Source organism: Pteropus medius, unplaced genomic scaffold, assembly GCF_902729225.1.
Source record: "Pteropus medius unplaced genomic scaffold, Ma_sr-lr_union100, whole genome shotgun sequence".
In the NCBI taxonomy this organism is placed as follows: Eukaryota; Metazoa; Chordata; class Mammalia; order Chiroptera; family Pteropodidae; genus Pteropus; species Pteropus medius.
Window position 1 is genome coordinate 957,678 of NW_024344436.1, and position 22,879 is coordinate 980,556.

Here is a 22,879-nt window from a genome sequence, read left to right on the forward strand (position 1 = left end):
AGATGGGGAGGGTTGTGGATGATTGTGGATACCCACTGGGGAAGTGCCCTATAGCCCTAACCACCCAGTCTGGGAACAGGGGTGGGGCGAGAGTAGGACCCAGGCTATCTCATTCTCTAGGAGGATATGACCAACTCCCTTTGTCACCTGAAGCCTTCAATTTGCCAGAAGAAAATTGCTGAAATTGGTAACAGCTGCCACAAGGAGCAGCAAAAAAGAGGAGGATGGGCGGAGAGAGTCAGGAAGACTCATTAAAGCCAACTTATCCCTCCGACTGTTTCCAAAAGGAGACAGGGTAGGGGCTTTCTTCTTCCATGGTTATTGCTCTCTCACCAGCCTGTACCAAACTGTTTCCTTGGGCCAGAGATTTGCAACCCATAGATTAACAAGTGATCCTCATGTGGAGTTTAGGAGAGCAGGAGATTGGATGTAAGAAATGCTCCCAGTAGGGAAGCAGAGGAAGATATCTAGGTGGTGCCACTCTGCATCAACCGGGGGTTCTATGTATCCAAAGAAGACAATTAGGACTCAGCTTCCTTATTAAACAAGAAAGTTACAATTGGATCAACATGAGATATCTTCTAATTAGAGCGTGCCAAAAATACTGTGAGATTATTTAGCCTGGGAAAGGATGTAAATCAATGGCAAATTAATGTTCTAGGGTTAGAAACTTTGGGTTCCAGTTTTGGTTCTGCTTCTAATGACTGGATATGTGCTGAATTATGTCCACCTAAAATGTATATGTTAAAGCCCTAACCCCCAGTGCTTCAAAATGTGACTGTATTTGGAGACAGGGCCTTTAAAGAGGAAAATGGTACATCAAACTAAAAAGCTTCTGCTCTGCAAAGGAAACCGTCAATGAGGTAAAGAGAAAACCATCCGAATGGGAAAATATATTTGCAAACAATACCTCCGATAGGGGCTTAATATCCAAAATATACAAAGAACTCATACAACTCAATAACAACAACAACAACAAAAAACATTCCAGTCAAAAACTGGGCAGAGGACCTGAACAGACACTTCTCCCTAGAAGACGTACAAATGGCCAACAAATATTTGAAAAAATGCTCAACATCGTTAGCTATGAGGAAAATGTAAATCAGAACCACAATGAGATACCATCTCACATCTGTTAGAATGGCTATAATCAACAGGACAAGTAGTAATAAATGTTGGAGAGGATGTGGAGAAATAGAAATGCTCATACACTGCTGGTGGGACTGCAGATTGGTACAGCTACTATGGAAAGCGGTATGGAGGTTTCTCAAAAAACTAAGAATTGACTTAAGATACGATTCAGCAATCCCTCTACTGGGTATTTACCCCAAAGACTTGAAAATTCATATTCAAAAAGATATTTGCACATCGATGTTCATAGCAGTATTATTCACATTGGCCAGGACATGGAAGCGACCGAAGTGTCCTACGATAGATAATTGGCTAAAGAAGCTGTGGTACATATATATATAATGGAATATTACTCAGCCATAAGAAGAGATGAAATACTCTCATTTGCAGCAACGTGGCTAGACCTTGAAATAATCATATTAAGTGAAATAAGCCAAACAAAAAAGGTTGAAAATCACATGATATCACATATGTGGGATATAAACCTAAAAGCAACAAATGAACAGGACAAACAAATGGAGACTCATGGACATGGACAATTGACTAGTGGTTACCAGGGGGTGGCAGAGGTGGGGAAGGGGGAGGGAGAAAATTTAAAAAATAAAATGTTAAAAAATTTATGTATATATAGTATGAAAAAAATAGTAAACTGGCATTAAAAAAAAAGGTAAATGAGTAAAATGCATGGGTCCCGATGTAATGTGACTGGTGTCCTTAGAAGAAGAGGAGTAGGACACAGAAATAGGGGCACACAGAAGAGAGATCATGAGAGGGCATAGTGAGGGGACGATTATAAACCAATGAGAGAGGTCTCAAGAAAAACCAACCCTGCTGACACCTTGCCTTGATCTTGGACTCCTAATCTCCAGAACTGTGAGCAAATACACATCTGTTGTTTAAACCACTCGGTCTTTTGTATTTTATTATGGCAATCCCAACAAACTAGTACATCGGAGATACAGTGTTTTGCCATGATTTGGTTTCTCCAAGAAAGTAAAAGGGAATTGACAATGTTGACCCGCTTTAGTCAATTCTTCTAGAACCCACTATAATGGTCAATATCTGCTGTGTATTCACAGTGTTTGGGGCCATGTGTGGCCTTGTGTGTAAAGCAGTGTTTCTGTGCTTGGGGTTCATTCCAACCCAAATAAAATCCAGCTACTCTGGATTTTCCGTTATTTTTTCTGTTAATGACGAGAAAGGAAGGAAGTTGCTTCCTGTTCTTCCAACAAGCAATTTCAGATTTTAAAGGGTAGCCAACAAGGTGTCATGCTCCTTATCTCTCATTATCTGTGTGTTCTTGTAGCCCTTGTCAGGCTGCAAAACTAGATTGAGCTTCTGGAAATTGCGAGGAGAGAGGAGTGGGAAATCTGCTCAGGGAGATAAGTCCAGGAAATAGAGGCAGTGAGTAGAACAGGGTCCATGAGAAAGAAGAGCTGCCAGACAAGACTCTTTAGATTTCAACATGTGTGTGACCTGGTCAGTTCTTTGATTCCTATCACATAACACAAATACCCAACACACACACACACACACACACACGAGCACATTCATACAAATCCTCATTTTAAAGAGGCTTTTAGCGTGAGTAACAAGGTGTAGAGAGTAATTAGAGTGAGATGGAAAACTACTGGGGCAAGAAATTTGCTATCCAAATGGAAGTAAGAGAAAGGGCCTCCCCTCCCCTAAGCTAACAGATTCACCCCATGCCCTGCCCATGAATAAAAATATGCAAAGTTCCCCAGGATTGGAGAGGAGGAGGTGAGGTTGTTGAAGAATAAATGAGACTATGCATTAAAGCAAATAGAAGTTCTTAAAACCAAAGATTATAATAAGCTTTATACACATTCCTCCCACTTCCTTAGCAAGTTTTCCTCTTCTTTACACTATTTCTTTATATGGATGTCAATTAATTTTATTTTATTAGATAATCCCTGAGGCCTATTCCAACTTAAATTTTCATAATTTTAACAAGCATGTTACTAGTCTCATCTTTGGTCTTTTTTTTCCATTTTAGTAGAGACGTTCTCCATTTCTGTTCTTATTTAAAAACTGTGCAATTAATCTTTTGTGATAATTCCAGTATGATTCCAGATAGGAATTATTATGACTGAATGAAATAATTTATTCATTCATCCATTCATTCATTCCTTTGCCTGTGTTTGGGGAATGAATCATGGAAAGTACCTGAGTGACATCACTTTGCTATCTCTAAGAAGGCAAAGATTTACAAAGACTGTGTTATCTTTGCTCTATCAATCTGGCCTTCCTTAACCCTAAAAAAGAGGAAAGAATGGAAATAAAAGAAACCATCAACTTCAGGACCTCTTGTAGAAAAAGTTGCCATCACAGTTTGAGGGTGAATAAATCAATGATTTTAAAGTATTCAAATATGATTTAATAGAGTGGGACAACTGGTCCATCCATTGCAACTTCGAGATGAAAAATGATTATATTAATTGAAAATAAAAACCCTTTGGTACCCCATTGAGAAAGATGCTGCAGAAAGTAAAGTGTGCTTACTCCAGCTTCCGAGGATAATAGAGGGCAGTGCTGTCCGAAGCAAAGATGCCATGTTCTTCCCTTCCTTCCTTCCTTCCTTCCTTCCTTCTTCTTCCTTCTCTCTTCCTTCCTTCCTTCCTTCCTTCCTTTCCTTCCTTCTTTCCTTCTTTCCTTCTTTCCTTCTTTCCTTCCTTCTTTCCTTCCTTCCTGACCTCAATTAGAAACAAGCAAAAACCCACAAATATAATTAAATGGGCCAACACCAATTATATTTGACATGACAGTCTTTGGGTATATGTTTTAGGGGAGGTTGTAAGAGTGGAGTGAGGTGTGGGGAATAGTTGAATGAAAAGAAGTGTAAATGATATTCCTAATACTAATGCCTGACAGTAATCTTTTGAGAACTGAGTTGCTTTGGGCCAAATTCTTCCAACTTCTAGAGAGGGAAAAAAGCTATGTCAATACTTGCTTGATCAAATACTATTCTGATGTATCATTATTATTATTTTGGTGACCTTCGACTTTAACAGACAGGGAACAGTGGGGTCCCAGAAAGAGCATGGTCGCTCAGTATTATTTTAATGTACTTTGCAGCTGAACGCAAACAATGTACCCCACTTAACACAATAAACACTGGGGACTCACCACCTTGTGAGTTCCTCTGAAGGAACCTGGTTTCTCTAGATAAGAGATCAAAAGTGGAGGGTATGTTTTTATTTTCTTGGTGTATGTTTTTAAATAAGACTTTGTGAAGTAAGATGTCTCCTAGATTTTTAGTTGAGGAAAGGGAGACATAGATTTATTCCGAGTCCTATTCTTTCTTCTTAAAAAATCAGACTTGTGAGTGATAAATAGATGAACAGAGTACTTGACTCTGAAATTCTCATTGCTTCAAAGTGATTGATAATATGGAGATGGAAAGAATATGATATTATGCTTTACTCTCTATACAGCCTTCTTCTTTGGACAATGACTTCGGTTCTATTTTATAAAAATTGACCAGAAGAGAAGGGGTGGAATGGAATGGACCTTGAAGATATAGGGTTCTCCTTCAAATGAATAATGCCCCCTCCACCCCTCATCACTCTCTTCCTCATGTTCTGACCAGAGAGTGGGGTGGCCTCTGCAGCTATGTGATTTTAAATTGAGCTAGGTCCACATGTCATTTATTAACTCAGCTAGCCACCTCTGCTAGCTGTCTTGTCTTTTCGAGGTCCCTATCCTTTTCATTCTACTAAACTTTTTATATAAACGGCACCAGCAGTGAAAAATCAGAACCAAGTGTTGTCACGGAAAATTCCACAGGTCAGCTGGGACAAGAATCAAGTGGGTACTTCAGCAGCTTGCTTGGGGAACCAGATACCCCAATCTTTTTTACAACATACCAGGTGACTTCCATATGTAGCCAAGGTGAAGAGCAACATTCTATTAATTTGCTTAGGAATTCCTAAGGCAAGAATACTACTCATGGTAAAAATTTAAGTTATTTGGAGTGGTTTCCTTGCAAGGACTGACAAGGTTGGGTGGTCATATTCTTCAGATGGGGAATTCTTTCAATTTGGGAACAAACTGAATTTTGCCCTGCATCTAGAAGAGAAACTGGTCATGGTTGTGGGGCCAGAACTCTGGGAGATGATAAGCACTTGCAATCTTGAGTCCTTATCTCCTCCTGTATCTGGCCGTCTTGCATTTATAAAGTAAATCGGGAAATCTCACCACAACAGGCTTTCCTGTGAGGAGGCTGGCATTTCCTGCCTGCCTCACTGGGGACAGGAATGGAGGGAACACACTGTCGATGCTTGGGCCTTCTCATTTCAGCTCCTCCACTACTGCTGGGGCAGGAAGACTGGGCACCCACCAAGGTCAGCGATGGTGTGAGTTAGAGCAAAGAGGTAGTTATTTTCCAGGCACACTTTCCATACAGCTTTCTTACATATAAAATAAGAAGAAAAAAAAAATCCATAGTAACTTGTTTGAATAGATACACACACATATGCATATTCAGTGTGTATGTGTTGCATGTATACTTAGCTGACATTAACTGATGAAACTGATATGCTTCTGACAAACTTCCATTAAATTAGTTATATTACATTTCTCACATTTTAACATACTGGAAAACATTTATATAAATTTTATGGTTTAGCTTTAAAAAAATTTGTAAACAAAATAGTACTTTCATAAAGAGAATTGCCCTTCCCTACCTGCATTGAAAATTACCCTTATCTTTAGGGTAAATTTTATTCCAATTTTCAATGCATGTGCTATTGAAAAGGTCATTCATGCTAACAAACTATTTGAAATATTACTTCTGTCAAAGAAAGATATAAATGTATGTACAAACAAAACCTGATCATGTTCTAATATTATAACATTTATATAATACATTTGATGTAACACTTAGAGTCATATGTGATTGGAAACAACACATATGAGAAATTCATGCTGACTTTCCAGATGGAAAAATAGACTCTGAAACAGAAATTACTTTTGTTTTATGGCAACTTTTATATATGTTATTCCATTAAGTGACATGATTATGGCTATCACCATCTTTTGCTTGGTGAAATGGATTTGCATGTGAGAAACCTGAATCTCTGAGAATCTTTTATATGTTATCTAGGTAATGTATTTAAGATATTACATAAATAATTATATAAGTAATTAGTCAAACTTTGCCTGGTGAGCCATAGGGCCCATATGTATAAATACTAACCTAAAAGTTCTAGTCCCTAGAACTTCTAGTTCCTTTTAAATTCTAATGTCATATTTCTTTGTTGAGTTTCTAGCAATATGTCCCGTGAAATAGGTTAACTTTCCATCTCCTTTTAGGTGGTGGTGGAGTTGCTCACTAATAAGGCCAATTCATTGATTTCATAACTCCTTTCTCTCTTTCCATGTTTAAAATATTCAATATTGCCTTCTATTTCCCTTCCTTTCATCCCAGGAGGAAGAGTTGCAAAGATAGTAGAGTTGGTTCGTGCATATACTTTACCCAGCTTCCCCTAATATTACCATATGACATAACCATGGTGTGATGATCAAAACTTATTATTAGTACAGTACTATTAACTAAACTATGGACGATTCAGATTTCATTGATTTTCCTGCAATGTCCTCATTCTGTCTCAAGGTCCAGTTTGGGACCCCATATTGCATCTAATTGTCACGTATCCTTAGTCTCTTCCATCTATAGTAGTTTCTCAGTCTTTCCTTCTATTTTATGACATTTTTTAAGAGCATCGGTGAAGTATTATGTAGAATGTCTCTCAATTTGGGTTTGTCTGAAGTTTTTTCATGATTAGATTGAGGTTTTGTATTTTGGGGAAGAATATCACAGAGGCGATGTGTCTTTCGCAGTATATCACTCCAGAGGGTTCATGACATTGATATGTCTTGTTACTGGTGATGTTGACCTTCAGCATTTGGTCAAAGTGGTGTTGGCCAAGGTATTACACTGTAAAATTAACATTTTCCTCCTTTGAAATTAATAAGAAGCTATGCAAATATCCCTTTTCTCCTTACTCTTTTGCTCAGCAGTTTTAGTACACATAGGTGGATTTCACCTTGAGCAATAATTGCTGTGGTGCTGTAATGGTGATTCCGCTCATTCCTTCTACATTTAAATTGGAATTCTTTTGTAAGAAAGAGTTATCTATTCTTCTTTCCCTCCCTCTTCTCCACCCCACCTCCAGCCCCTTCAGTATAAATTCATGGATATTTATTTTATTCTTTGGATGGTAATTTATTTTGTTTCTCAAATTGTTCCACTTGGGCCATTGAAAGCTTTTTCAGATTGACTCCTGAATTCTTTTGACATGCCCCTTCCTTTTTAATTATTTTGGCATCTCCTTACTTTCTAGCACTACATGATGCTCCAGGATTATTTTTTATTTTCCCTGCCCCCAGCTCTGGAATCAACTGCTTCTCCCAGGATCCCTGGTTCTTTATGTTGGAAAATAATATTTAGAAACCAATATTTGGGAATTAGTTTTGCTCCTTGCTACTAGCTATTACTTCTTCTAGGCCCTCTTGACAGACAGGACAAGGAATATATGTATGTATACTAACCTAAATTTACACGCATATCTATAATTCTTTTCATATCTCACCATCTCTGTCTTAATCTGCTATGGCTGCCATAACAGAATACCACAGACTGGGTGGCTTAAACACCAGACATTTATTTCTTACAGTTCTGGAGGCTGGAAGTCTAGGATTAAAGCATTGACTAGGTTGATTTCTTCTGAGGTCTTTCTCCTTGGCTTGCAGGTGGATATCTTCTTGTTGTGTCCTTACATGGCCTTTTCTCCGTGTGTGCACATCCTGGTATCTCCTTTTCTTATAAGGACACCAGTCATAGAATTAGGGTCCCACCCTTATGACCTCATTTAACTTCAGTTATCTCTTTAAAGTCTCTTTGTTCAAGTACAGTCACATTTCAAGTCAGGGCTTCAACATATGAATTATACAGTCTATAAAAATTTGTATATATAATTAAGAATGAGTTAATAATGATATCTCTGATGGCAGTCCAGCACCAGAGGGTTCATTGTAGCATTTCCTCTTTGCTCATTTGCAATTCCTTTCTCCAATAATGAGAAATTGGCACTTACTATCCATAATATATTTATTTGTTTGTTCAATCATAGTATACCTAGGCAGCTGCTTCAGAATTGCTAATTCATACCCTTGGGAGAAATAAATTCATCCAAGTAAAGTACAGTGCATGTATATGTTATATATATATATAGCCTTATAGTATCTGGTAAACACAGCGTTTCCCAAACTTACTTAGGTCACCTTTTTCCTCAATCCTCCAGTATGGTTATGCCATTCATTTCTAATGCAGCTAGAGTAAGTTGTTATAGTCTGCATTTCATCTTGGGTTCCTTGATTTTAGGAGCTGAGTATTAAAGTTTACAAACAGTAAAATTTACTGTCTGTGATATACAGTTCTTTGACAAATGTATAGCATGACCCTATATAGTATTATACAACAGTTCCATTGCCCCCCAAATTCTCTTCTGCCTCTCTTCCTTCTGTGCTCAACTCTTGACAGCCACTGGTATTTGCTTTCCATCCTTAGAGTTTTGCCTGTTTCACGATATCTTATAAATGGGCTCATACAATATATAACTTTGAGGTTTAGCTTCTTTCACTGAGCAAAATGCATTTAAGATTCATTCGTGTTGTGTTAATTAATAGCTTGTTCCTTTTCATTGCTGAATAATATTCCATTGTTGAGTAGTACTCATTGTATGGATATACCACATTTTATTTGTCTATTCACATACCGAATGACATCTAGGCTGTTTCCAATTTTTGATGATTATGCATAAAGCTGTAAATATTTGCATACAGGTTTCTGGTAGTATGTAAGTGTTTAATTTGCTTGTACAAATACTTAAGAGTACGATTTCCTGGCTTTATGGCAAGTGAATATTAAGCTTTATAAGAAACTGCCAAAATATTTCTCGAAGTGCCTGTGCCATTTTGCATTCTTACCAGTAGATCTGAGAGCTCTACTTGCTCTTAATACCAGCACTTGGTTTTAATTTGCATTTCCCTATTAACTAATGATACTGAACTTCTTTCTATATGTGTGCTTGCATCCATACGTCTTCTTTGAGGCTGTTTTTTTCCGATCTTTTGTCCAATATTTTGTTGTTTTGTTCTTGTAGTTGAGTTTTGGCGATTCCTTGTATACTCTGGAAAATATCTTTTATCGGATTTATGTTTGCAAATATTTTCTTCCATTTTCTGGCTTGTTTTTTGATTTTCTTAACAATATCTTTCTTGGAGCAAAACTTTTAAATTTTGATAAAATCCAATTTATGTTTTTTCTTTTGTGAATCTTGCTTTTGTTGTCATATCTAAAGTTCTTTACCACACCTGGTCATGCAGATATTCTCCTATGTTTTCTTATAGAAGTTTGATAGTTCTAACTTTTACAATTAAGACTATGATCTACTTTAAATTAATTTTTTGTGTAAGGTGCGAGGTATGTGTAGTTGTTCATTATTAAATTGCTTAATTTATTTTGCATATTGACATCTAAAGATTTTAGCACAATTTTTGACAAGACTATCTTTTTTTCATTGCCATGACTTTGTACCTGTGTCAAAAATCAGCTGACTATATCTGTATGTGTCTATTTGTGAGTTCTCTGTTCTGTTCCATTGATCTATTTGTCTAACCTTTCACTAATAGCACATTATCTTGATGATAGTAGCTTTATAGTAAGTCTTGAAGTCATAGTGTAAAAGAATAGCACGAGTCCTGTGACTTTGTTCTTTTGTGGGATTGTTTTTAGCTATCAAGCAACCTTGTCTTCCATATACATTTTAGAATCATCTTGTTGATATCTCAAAAAGCCTGCTGGGCCCTAATTGGTATTATGTTAAATCTATAGATAAAATGGAGGGAACTGACATCTCCACAATATTTAGAAACATACAGATTTGAATGCATCTTTTAAAGAATTTATATTTATAACACTGCTGTTTATTGCTACATCTGACCTTATAATGCTATTGTTGCTCAAGTTTGTCACTACTGACTGTCTCAAATATTGATATTTAATATTCCAGAAATGCTTCAATACTGAGATACAAAATATAAACAAATTTACCCAGTATTATTAAGGAATTATGGGTAATAAGTTTCCAAAGTGAGATGTGAACCATCATGCAATGCTGTAAACACACAAAGACTTATTTATGTATGTATTTTGATTATATTTGTAATTAAAAAGAAACTCTCTTCTTTTTTTTCCACTGGGAAACTCCTTGAAAAAGAAAGGTAAGTAGAAATTTGAGAATATATCAAGGACTCGAAAGTTTGATTGAGTAATAGTGCTGTCAAGAACGATTTAGCAATTACTACTAAACTACCACACTAACAATTCAGTGAGGCAACATAGTGTGGAGGTTAAGATTCTAGCTTTCGGTCAAATAGACCTAGGTTTGTGTGCTGGCTCTGCTACATAAAGGCTGAATGATGTTGACCAGTTATTTAACTTTCCGAAGGCTCCGTTTCCCCCTCATTAAGGTAAGGACAATAACAACAAAAGGTTCTAATATCTCAAAAGGTATTAATAAAGATTAAATTATTTTATGTTCTAAAGTATTAAGCACAGTGCCTGGTCTTAATTTTCAATAAATATTAGCTATATTAATAAATAGCCTTTTATATTAAATGTTACCAATATTTTTCATTATAACTGATGAAATATTATAACACCAAACTTTAAAAAATTCAGCAGCTGCAGTTGCTGAAGTGTACCTATTCTGAATGTAGTAATATCCCCAGGAACACTTCTAATAAAAAAAAAATCACTAAATTATTTCCATGGAAATCAGTCTACATATAAGGGATGTATTCAGAAATTGTCATTTATCAAAAAAACCAGAGGTATAAGTAACCGAATGCTGACTGATTTTTAAACAGAGCTAAGCAGCAATGTAAGAAAGCTTTCTTCAGTTTTAGGTACACACAAGTTGTGGCGAGTTGAAAAGTGAGTTGTGTTTGGCTTTAGGAATTCATCTAGTTCTGCTTATAAGCAATCTTGTTATGTTACTCAAAAAAAAAAAAATCTCTTACTCTCTCATTACTCTTGCATGATGGTAGGAAAAACTGCCTCTGCTGAGCCCTCAGCTTTATGATTTAGGCGTATGTGTGTCATCCTACTGCTTCCATACATGTGTGTAATATTTGATCAAAGGCAGCGCTAGCTACAGAAAAGAAACTTTGAAGGTCAGGTGTTGGCAAAAGCAGCCTCCATCGCCAGCTCCACGGGACTCTGTCTTTCTACTTTTAAGATCCATTATATGTCAGAAGTAGTGAAAACAGAGGACAAAAGGGAAGCGATTTGCATTCAGATTTTTTTTTTTATTTGGTTAGGAACAAGGCTGGGATAATGCCACTTGAGTTTTGTACATTACTTGACCCTTTGGAGTCCATTTTTCAGGACGCTCAGGACATCCCTTCGAAGGTGACTGGGCAGCACCAGCTGGTGGGGTTCCAGACACAGGTTCACAAGGAATTCAGGAAATGCAGAGGGCCATCTGAACCCTAGGGAATTTGTTCAGGTGCAAATCTGGCTAGGGGCTTTGGGACCTGGAAGAGCTTGTCGCACCAGGGGCTCTCTATGGTGGGTAAGTTTAAATCACTCCTCTCTGATTCCATTTCCTGCCTCTAACTGCCACAGCTTGATCGTTGAGACTTAGCCACCCATGACTGTTGAGGGAAATAGAGGGAAAATTGAACAGCCACATTCATCTCCTCTTCTGGCACAAGGGGCAGGGCCTGATAACTGAACCCCAGCCAGAGCCTGTCACTCACTGTCACTCTCAGTTTTAAAACCATTCTGTTTGGATCTGGGGACAGTGATTCCGAGAACCTTGCAAGAGAGCTCTTTTTACACTTGATTTGTTTTTTTCCTTTGAGCTTGGAGTTGAGGAACTCAGTCTGTAATAGAGAAAGATGAAAGTAATGCACAAGAAAGGGGCAATATTGAATTCTAGGGAGGGAGCCAATGAGTGAATATTGAGAAATGAAGATCAGAAATGATGGAAGTTAGAGTCTTCCCTAAGAGGTATAGTTATCAAGCAGTTGTCCTCTCCAGACATTCATCTCTGCTCTTTGGTCACTGAGAAATTATGCAAGTCATTCTCCCCTCACCGGGGCCTCTATTGTCCTAGTCTTTTAAGTGGGGAGACTATCCACTATTCAAAATGAAGTGAGGAGAGCCCTGGGTAGCAGAGGCCCTAAAATACACATCTTAGGTCCATGTGCAAAGAACCATGCCTTAAAACTTGATTCTAAAAATTCACTGATAGCTAAAAATACCCTGTTGACACAGGCCTGTCTGCACTCTCTGATTTTTCATTTTACGTGCAAAAATTTACGTTTTTCCATTTTCGTTGGCCAGGGTTCTGTTATTTGAAGGTAAGGTGTGGGAAGTCCTTCAGAGGTTCAGTTGGGAGACAGGGAATCGGATACAGTTTTTCTCTCTGGAAGGAACTTTCATCGAGACTTAAAAAAAGTGTTTAGGCTCCGCTTGCTACTGTAACCTCTAGTCTTCTGCCAAATGGCAACACAAGAAAGAAAGCCTTTTTTTTTTTTTTCAAGTTTCTGGTTAATAAAAGAACACAACGCAAGATAAATAAACAGAAACAGAAGGCTTGAGCTCACATAACTTAGTGAGCACATGTGTGGGGTGAGAAGTCACCACTTGTCTTGGCCCCCGGCAGGCGACATCTCTGGTAGACCACAAGACCTTAGACCTGGGCCTCAGGTCCTAGATCCACCATGCGGATCCCCAAAAGAATGAAATGGTGGGCCTGAAACAATATCACAAACAAGCGGCAACTTTGGGTTTTTTGCTCCTAGAAATTTGAGTTGGTGACCGACTTTCTGAAGATTGTGGCTACAGATCTGTTAACTGAACGGTTATTCACTTAGGGCTAGAAAGAGTGACATGACTGGAGGGGTAGTGGTGGCGAGTCATTTGGGAGAGTTTGAGTAGAATTAATGGGCAGCTGACTTATTTAAACTATAGCATCAGCCTTCTCAGGCTTCTGTCTTTCATCTTAGTGATATTGCTTCTTAGGACTCACCTGTGAGTGGATGAAGGCTTGGGGCCTTGTGGTAGAGTAAAGGGAGGACGGAGGTTGCAGAGGAGCCGGTGGCATCCAGGGCCATGGTCTGGGTGTCCTGCAAGGAACTGGAAGGTTCGCAGTGCTCCTGCAGCTGTTCCTTCCCATCCCAGCATGGGTTCTGGGTAAGGAGCTGGGCATGCTCAGGAAGTAATGTAGCAGCAGAGCCCACTCATTCATTCCACACTTCTCTCTCCTCTCTTTTCGTCTTTTGACCTGTAAGAATGCTATCTTACCATGGCTTCTATGGGATTACCTCTCTCCACCTTCCACCAGGGCACTCAGAGCAGTGGCTTTTCCCACAGACTGGACATAAGCTCAAACACCCTGAGGGAAGCATTTCTAGAAGTCATCTTTCCTAGGTCAGGCAGAGAAGGGGTTTTCAGCTCATCACCTCTTTTCTCAGGGGACGTGTCCAGGTCGTTATTAGGGAATATCTGTGGATTAGCTGCTGCTAAAATCTGGAAACTAAGAGTAAATCCAACTCTTGAAGAACTGCTAAAGGTTCATGATGTTTCGGGGAGAAATTGTTCATAAAAAGTTGACAAGTCAACTTCTCTGCAACACGTTAAATAACAAACTGAGGGTGCGGAGTTGTTTTTGTTACTCAGAGCAAATTAAATGACAGAGGAAACCAGGAAGCAGTTGGTGGGATGTCTAAGTCTTAGGAAATTGACCTCAAGGAATTTTCATAGTTTTGAAGATTTCATGCATTTAGCATCTCTTCATTCAGATGTGTTGCTTCTCTTGTTGTTAATAAATACCTTTAGGAGATCTTCTGGATTATAGGATTCCCTCAATTCTCTCAGAACTCTTCTCATATCTCTATTCCTTATTGAGAGCTTTACTTATTCCATTTATCTAAAAACTTTTTTTTTTTTTTGATGATCACCACAAAGAAAGTAGAAGCTGGACAATACTCCCAATAGCAAGCTTTAAGTCTTAAACACTATAAAGCAGTGGTCCCCAACCATTTTGGCACCCGGGACCCGTTCTCCAGTAAGAATCTAATGCCTGATGATCTGAGGTGGAGCTGAAGCAGTGATGCTAATGCTGAGGAGCAGCTGCAAATACAGATGAAGCTTTCTTTGCTCTCCCACTGCTCACCTCCTGCTGTGCGGCCCAGAGCCTACCAGGCCACAGACAGTTACTGGTCCATGGTCCAGGGACTGTGAACCCTTGTTATAAAGAGTTTGATGGTTGCCTACTTGGCTTCCCTTTTCACTTCCCTCCTTCCCAAGCAAATTTTGGCATGGTGCACACCTCTTTCCTGCATGGCCTGTTTCTCAGGGACAGTTGAGCTGTCTTCAGCTTCAGGGATGGGCTATGATTTGACTGCAGAAATCAGGGCAATTCCATCCTCCTTCAGAATATTTTGTTCAGGAGTGTGGTCATGGCACCTTATTCTATTTGAGGTGACGATTGCAGAGACTTCTGGGAATGTTCTCTTTCACTTTTAAGAGGAGCAGTAAATAGCCATTTTTTCTCTCTTTGCCTCCGTTTCTGCTGGTGGCCCTCTCATGGCCATGAGGAGAGCTGTTCTGAGAACAAGGCTGATGCCCAGAGGAAGGCAGCTCCAGAGGATGTGGGAGAAATGTAGCCAGAGTTCTGACTGCATGTTCTTGGAATCTGCCCAACCTCTGGACAACCAATTACATGAGCCAAATACAATTTCTTACTGGTTAAGCCATCCACATCAGCTGAAATCCTAATTGATCTAGGGTGTAGACACACAGCACGTTGTCAGGTAGGTCTGGCCAAAGAGAACTCAGGTAGGAATCCAAGGATATAGCTTAGAGTCTTAGGCTACCACATACTAATTATACATCTGGGAGCAAGTCTGGTCAACTTTTCATGCTGATTCCTGGTTTAAAGGGGTGTAATGATCACTGTGTCTATATCGTCAGGTTGAGAGAGTATTAGATAAGTCAGAGATTCAAAATGTGTTGTGTAAAATGTTATTGCCATCATTTGTTGCTTCAATCCATTATTCCATTATAATGAAAATGGCAGTGGCTAACTTTATTGAGAAATTTTTAAGTGTCAGGCCTTCTGCTAATTGCTTTAATGACTTAGCTCATTTAATCCATATTGCAATCCTATAAAGTATGTTGTTATATTTCTATTTTGCAGAAATATATTCTATTTCTATAATGCTTTTGAAAAAGCATTAGAAAAGTTAAGAATATTTTTGAATATTATTCATCTGGAAGTGAGGGGGCTTACTAATTAGTATTTGAGGATAATAATAATTGCCTAAGCACCTGTTCAAGAAATTGTTAATTCCACAAAAATTGCCACTGGTCCTAAATTTGGTATTAGACTTGTTCCCATTTTCAGTTTTACCACTTATTATCTAGCTTCATCTTACTGCTTCCTAAGAAATCTCCCCTTCATAATTAACTACTGTACTTATTTACTGCACTTAGAAAATAAGTAGTTTATGCTGGGGTTGGTTTATACCACATCACTAAAAGTTTGTGTAGTGTGTGTGTGTGTGTGTGTGTGATGTGTGTGTGTGTGTTGTATGTGTGCAGCTGGGGTATGAGAAGAAAGTAGTGGGTGACTGAAATATTTTGAGACTTAAAATAAATGCACTTATTGGGATAGTGTCTGAGATAGTGGCTTGCTGGTCACAGATTGTAGCTATAAGCGATCTAATGTCTTGCCCTGCAATACTGAAGGTGTGTACAGATTTAGTGTAATAAAGGAGGGCCTCTTTACTATCTAGACCAACAGTTCTCAAGTAGGAACATTTTTGCATCCCCGACCCCCATAGGGGGCTGTCTCTATGTCTGGAGACATTTTGAGTATCACATCTAGGAGGTGGTGCTGTACTATTGCATCTAGTGGATAGAGTCCAGGGATGCTGCTAAGCATCCTCCAATGCACAGGATGGCCTACACAACAAAAAAGTATCCAACCCCAATTGGCAATAGTGCTGAGGTTGAGAGACCCTGGTCTAGACATACCCCACAATCAATGCTGAGCTTGTCATTCTGTACCCCTCCTGCTTGGTTAGGAGTCAGGCAACCCATCCTCTTCTAGAAGATCTGTGTGAATGTCCTGGACTGTTCACAGATTGTTCCCAATACCAATGTCTAGCAAAGCCCTGGAGCCTGGCCAGGTGTCTGTCTTCTGGAGGTGTCAGTGGCCTCTTGCAAGAAACTGGTGATGGAGATCAGCAGATATTCCTCTCTTGAACCGTGTGAAATGATCTTTAGACACTCAATTTCTGTGGAAGGGGCGCGGCTAACGTGGTTAGCTGCTGGTGGTGCTTGTCCATATTCATGTGGATTCCTTTCTCTCCTCCACGTCCCCTTGGGTTTATTTCTGTTGTCTTGGCCCCTGCCATGTTCCAAGGTTCTGATCTCTGGACCTTTGCTCCTCTACTGCCAACCCAAGTTATCATCGTTGAGTCTCTTTAGGATAAAGGGTATGATCATTTTCTCCTCCTAATCCAAGTAGGCAACCACGTTATGTCTTATCACACTTAGGGCTTTCCTTTTTGATTCCCAGGAGCTTAAGTTAGAATTTCTAAAAGAATAGAATATTAGAATGTGTCTTTTAATCCTCTTGCTATATAAGTCAAAATTTTCCTTACAGCCATGTGGATGCCTCTAAATAACGAGGAGAGAGTCGGAACATACAACAAAGAAAGAAAAAAGTCACTAAGATGAATATGTCAAGATCTTATTTCACTACATCAGAGATATCATAAGTTTTTTTCCCCCCTATGCTTTGGAGTTAGGAAGGAGGTAGTGGTGGTAGAGGATAGTTTTATGGCTTTAGCCAGATGTTAAAGACATCTGGTGACTAGATGTTTGTTTTTTAAGCATTTCTGAATGTTATACTCGGAGGATGGGAATTTGGAGTTGAACGGTGGCTGCTCTGGTCACTCTAATAGTCTTGCTTTGAGAACAGAAATTAGAGGCGGCAGTAGGAGAGGTGATTTTGGCCTGGTGGAACGTAATTTTTTCCTCTCTGTACCTCCATTTCTTTATTTGAAGACGAGACTCCACCTATCCCTGATAAAATAATCATAATGATTCTAGCTATAATTTAAAGAATGCTTATTATATGACAGGCACCATGTTAGACTCTTTGCTTATGTTTACTTATTTACATTTGGTTCTCATATGCTAGAATTTGTGATGCTCTATAGAGATGGCTCCTAACTCTTCTGGAATATACATCATTTTCCCCTTTCATTATCTGGGCGGATATCATTCTTTAGATTTAAACATATGTTCCTTGCATTTAAAAATTTCACTGTAACCAACCCAAGTATAATATTTTTTGTTTGTTTGCTTTCCATGTGGTATTGATGGATTGTCTTAAGTTATCCACATCCATTAGTCCAATTTTCTTGGAAAAGTTTCTAGGTTAGTGGCTGTGAAAGTCTTTATGTGATAAAAAACTTCCTCACCCCAAAGTCAAACATTGGGATCTTTGCTTCATAACCTCTAGGCTCCAATTAAATGAATCAATTGATATCTTTGAAGAAAGGGCTAGATTTTCTGGAGGAGTAGCTTTTGGACTTGAGTATGCCATGTGCCAGCAGGCCATGGCATACTTTTGGACTGATGACATGGAGGATAGCATTTGGCACTCAAATCCATATTTCAGGAAAGAGATGCTGCCACAGGAACGTACGGGATATATGGATTTGAGAGCTGATAGAAGAGGGTGGTGGACAGAATTCTCTCCACCTCTTCTCAAACACTGTGGCCAAGAGCTTTCGACTGTTGTCCCAGCCAACTGAGGTGCCATCTCATGGAGATTTTCTAGACTTAGACAGAGGTTGTCTGTGGCAGTAGGGAGAAAGTTCTGAGGTAGATAGGAAAGAAGCAAAGTTGGACAACACATGTTGAGGGGAAACAAAAAATCTAGAGAGTCTTTCAAGGAAAAGATTAATGGGCTGAATATGAGTTGAAGGGAAAATATCAAGGACTCAGGTGATGGGAAAAGAGCTTGACTTAGGGGCCAGAGACTAGTGGCCTAACTAGGGTCTAGAAAAGTTTTGGAGATGTAGGTCCAAAATAAGATCCTAGTCCAGATCACACTGGCCTCCCTGGTGCCGCTCCCCCATCCCAACTATTACAGTTAAGCGACCCTGGAAGGATTCAGTGCGGAATCCGACATGATAGGTGGCAAAGGGCTGGGGAACTGGTGATACAGACAAGCAAGCCTATACCCTGAGGGCCAACCTGGCCTATCTGCTCCAAGAGGATCTGTGCATTATTTGAAGACTAGCGACTTATCACGGCTTAGAGGATTTGCAAGGGATTTGACCACTGCGTTGGAGCAGGAGGTTTACTGTGCTCAGATGGGCACCAGAAGGCCATGGCATCTTGTTGTTTTTTTTAAGTGGTGAGAAGGATTTGATTTGTCAGGAGGGTCCTCAGCTGCAGACAATGGGGAGGGGTGCAGAATGGGGTTAACAGGAATAAGACATACAGCAGAAGACAGGATGTATTTTGGAAGTTTCTCTGCACAATGATGTGTCTAGGTCTTCTGTTTTTAGGAAAGGAAGCTGATCTTGAGAAGAAAAAAAAAACACTAACATAGGGAGCTGTGAGAAAGTTTAGAAAGCAACTCTGAAGACCAAAGAGACCCCAAATAAATCACACCTTACTTCTTCTGTTTTTCTGTGACCCTTGCTTTCAGTGTTGAGCAGCCAGAGATACTAAAAATTGACTGTAAACCAAGACCTTACCCCTGTCACATCTTATAATGGAGAAAACTTTTTTTTTTTAAAATCTGGAAATCTTAAAAATAAAAAGAATAGTTTGTGAGTAGATTCTTATAATAAACAAAGAAAACACAATGATTACTTTCTATGATATCAAATTTCATATATATTGTAAATATTCTCATGCTAAGGATCAACCAAATACTTTAAACTCTATAAATTTTCTATTGTTTCTATTTAGCCAGAGAAATCTGCCAGAGAATACTTGAGTAAGCTTGAAAAGAATTTAACTAGCCCTTTCCACATCTATCAAATTGAAAGATATGATTTAGTTCATGTATCAATACTCCATAAAGTTTAGTCCTAGAAATGTGGATTATACTTTCAATATTTTAATTTTTTTTCTTTGTCTATTAGCTGACTTATTTTAAGCTCATGGACTATGCTTTTATTGCATAGTAGGCTTAATTCATGTGTTCAGTTTAGATGACTAGCATCTTTCATGAAGATCATTTAAGATGAAAGGCATTAAAATAAGGTAGACTTTAGATATCTAAGCATCTGTTTAATACAGCCCCTCTCTATATTACTTATTTCTGGTGCTGGGCATCAAAGAAAAAAAATGAAAAGTCGGCACTGTTCTCTTAAAAATACGTCAAGGGCCCCCAACTCTTTAACAACACAGGAAATGTCAAATATTATATGGATATAAATAACTCAGTAAAACAGAGTTACAAGAACATCTGGCTTTGCACAGTTCCACGCACTCGGCTGGCGCAAAGATATTTCAGTAATACTATCCAGTCGTTGGGTTGTGTGAGACTGTGGGGCACAGAAGGGAATTTGAGTGTCGAGTGAAAAATGTGCTTGTAAAAGGGTCTGAGTTGTTATCTGTCTAATCCGTCCTAATCTGTTCAGTCATTTGCTCTGGGGGCTCTTAAGAGGGAATACTGACCCCCTCTGGAAACTAGTCTCTTAGACAGATACCCCTGGAGCCCCAGGGTTAGGGATGGAGGGCAGGAGGTTAACGACCCTCCAGACACAAGCTGCCCCACTGATAACTGGAGAGATCATTTTGAAGAGGGACATTTCAATTTTCTGACGAACTCACAGCTTTATTTCAGTTCTAACATTGTGGAAACGATCTGAAGGGAAAATGGTGACATACATCTCTTTTGTTCTTGCCAGTGTTGCCTTTCAGCCCTGTTCGGGTCCACTGTTTGGTTTTCCTCCTCTCGTCACTGCATTACATTCTCCACTCTTGACTTTCCTTCTGTTTTTAAGATCCGACTTCCTTGCGTGTTGGACATGCTACCATTTGGGGAAGGCAGTTTGTGCAATTTAGTGTATATTTATTTTTTTATAAGTTCAAAATTTATTTATCTATTCGATATTCATTTCACTTATGCATGTTTTAAAAAGAAAGCAAACCTCCTGAAACATATTATAAAAAAACTTCACATGAGGCACTTAAGGTTTATAGTTTTCCCCCAAATTACAATTTTCAGTATTATTAAGGATAATAAAGAGCAACGTCATCCACCTCAAAGAAAGACAAGGCCAATTATAAATGATAGGTATATCTTAGATACTTTGGGGCTTGTTCTCAAATAACTCTTTTACTTATTTATTCTGCAAACATTGAGTAACTACTATGTGCCAAACACTGTGATAGGTAAAAACTCAAAGTCCTTCATTTCTTTTAAGAAACTTACAGTCTAGTGGAGGAAGCAATACATGGAAGTAAACAGTTCCAAACTAATTCAATCCATTCCAATTCAATGCAGTCCAGTCTAGTCCAGTCCAGTCCAATCCAGTTCAGTCCAATCCAAATCCAATCCAATCCTATTCAATCCAATCCAATCCAATCCAATCCAATCCAGTCTAAAATAAAGTGAACCACTGAGAGAAAATAAATACCAAGTAAAGGTAACTTGCTTAAATATCTCCTACCAACTTTTTGAATATCTAGTTATATGATATCTTTCTATATCTTCAAGAATCTTCTTGGAAATCAGTAGATCTTTATAAAATCGAATCTAGGTGGGGGAAGCACAGGTAAATTAACAGCTGAATGGCAATGTTGCTTAGCACTGGAACAGGAAGTGGAATTGAAGCTAATTACTTTCTGAAGCAGTTGGGTACATTGTATTGAGGTGAAAGAAAACCCTTTATTTCAAGTATGGTTGATAAGCATGCATGATAACCTGTTCTTGAAGTCATTCCCGGAGACCCCACAGGGCTACTCTTATGACATATTTGTTGTCCTTTCTCAAATGACCTTATTCTATTCACTCATTCATTGGTTAATTCAGTTACTGTGCATCTATTGAATATCTCCTAGTGGTGAAAGTCTGTGGCAGATAATAATTCCCTGTTCTCAAAGAGCTCATTCAGGGAAAGCCATGTCAAGTGCTAGGGGGTCTGTGCTAGAGAGAGAGAAAGGTCTGGTTAGAAGGCGAAACTCCAAGGTAAATTCGTTGGAAATCATTGAATGAATCACAGCAATTCTTACACTAAATTTTCATATGTTAAATTGCATTTTTCCTTCAAAATTATCCTAGCATTAATTGGGTAATTTCTCAATTTTCATAAACTCTGTTCTCTGTAGATTTGACTTGAAAGAAATGGCCAGTTAGTCATCTGAATTACAGACTCTGCCTAGACTGTCTTTGGTTCTCTAGAACCATGAAAGGGTGTCTCTTTAGGTTATTTGTTGGCGGGATCCCAGCCCTGGCACATGCAGCCTTGCCCTAGGTGGATACTGTTGAGCATCACTTGCCAACTTGTACTTCTGCTGCTTTCTTAGACTTACTCTCCCCTTTCTCTTCTCATTTTATTCCAGGGATTTGACAGAACAAACTGCCCCCAGACACCATTGAGATCATGACACAGGCCAGTCCACTTCAGGAAATTCAAACTGACAGAAAGTCCTGCCTTCTGCTATTGCAAAAGTGGCTTGCTGTAGCAAGACGCCAACTCAGAGCCATGGGTTATAACTAAAGGTTCTTGACCCTCTGTGCAGAGATGGGAGTGCCTGGGGGACTGCAGCTTTGGCAGGGTTGAGATAAACACTCAGGTTAAGGCATTTTTCATCTGTTTAACCAGATTTCATTATATTGTCAAACAAGACTGCAGTGCTCATAAGAAACAGCTATGGTATTTTTGTTGAGAGATGGGATGAGAGGTAAGAATTTATTTTTTCCACTGAGAGTAATTTCCCTGATGCTGGGATGCCAGGCAAAGTTTTTATTGGGATTGAAGTAGAGGGTGGGGCATGAGAGCGTAAGCTCTTGGAGCCTTTGAAGAAAAATCTAATGGCACTTTGTGTAGTCCTGCCCTGCCTGGTGTTGAGAAAAGAGGACTTTAGTAATGATTTGCCCACATCCTGTGCAGAAAACTCCCTTTCCTAGGTCACCTACAGAACCTATCCTTAATGGCTTATTCTCTTGCTATGTCATTGTCTTACCTTTCCTTCTGTTGACTCCAGGAAATGCCTCTTTGCTTTTTTTTTTCCAGTAACTGCTCTTATCTTTTTCAAATTGAGTTAAACTTAACATTGCTTAGTTCTGATGATGCTCAAAAATTTGATAAGTTACCATGCTACCCAGCCGTCAGTCTAAATTTTATAGGATTCATGGTCATCCATGTGAAAGTACTTTTAGTTAGTGCTATGACATAGAGCATCTGCATTTAAAAAAATCTAAAGCGAATATCTGGCAAGCAAATTCTTTTATTAACCACTGACTTCCATCATAATCTCATTTTATATTTGTATAGTGTATTTCACACTTACAGATCATTTTATTTTAATAGCAAAACAATGATACAGCTTAAAAAAATTAAAGCTGTTTTTTCCGTATTCAGGAAGCATTTATTGAGTCGCTAG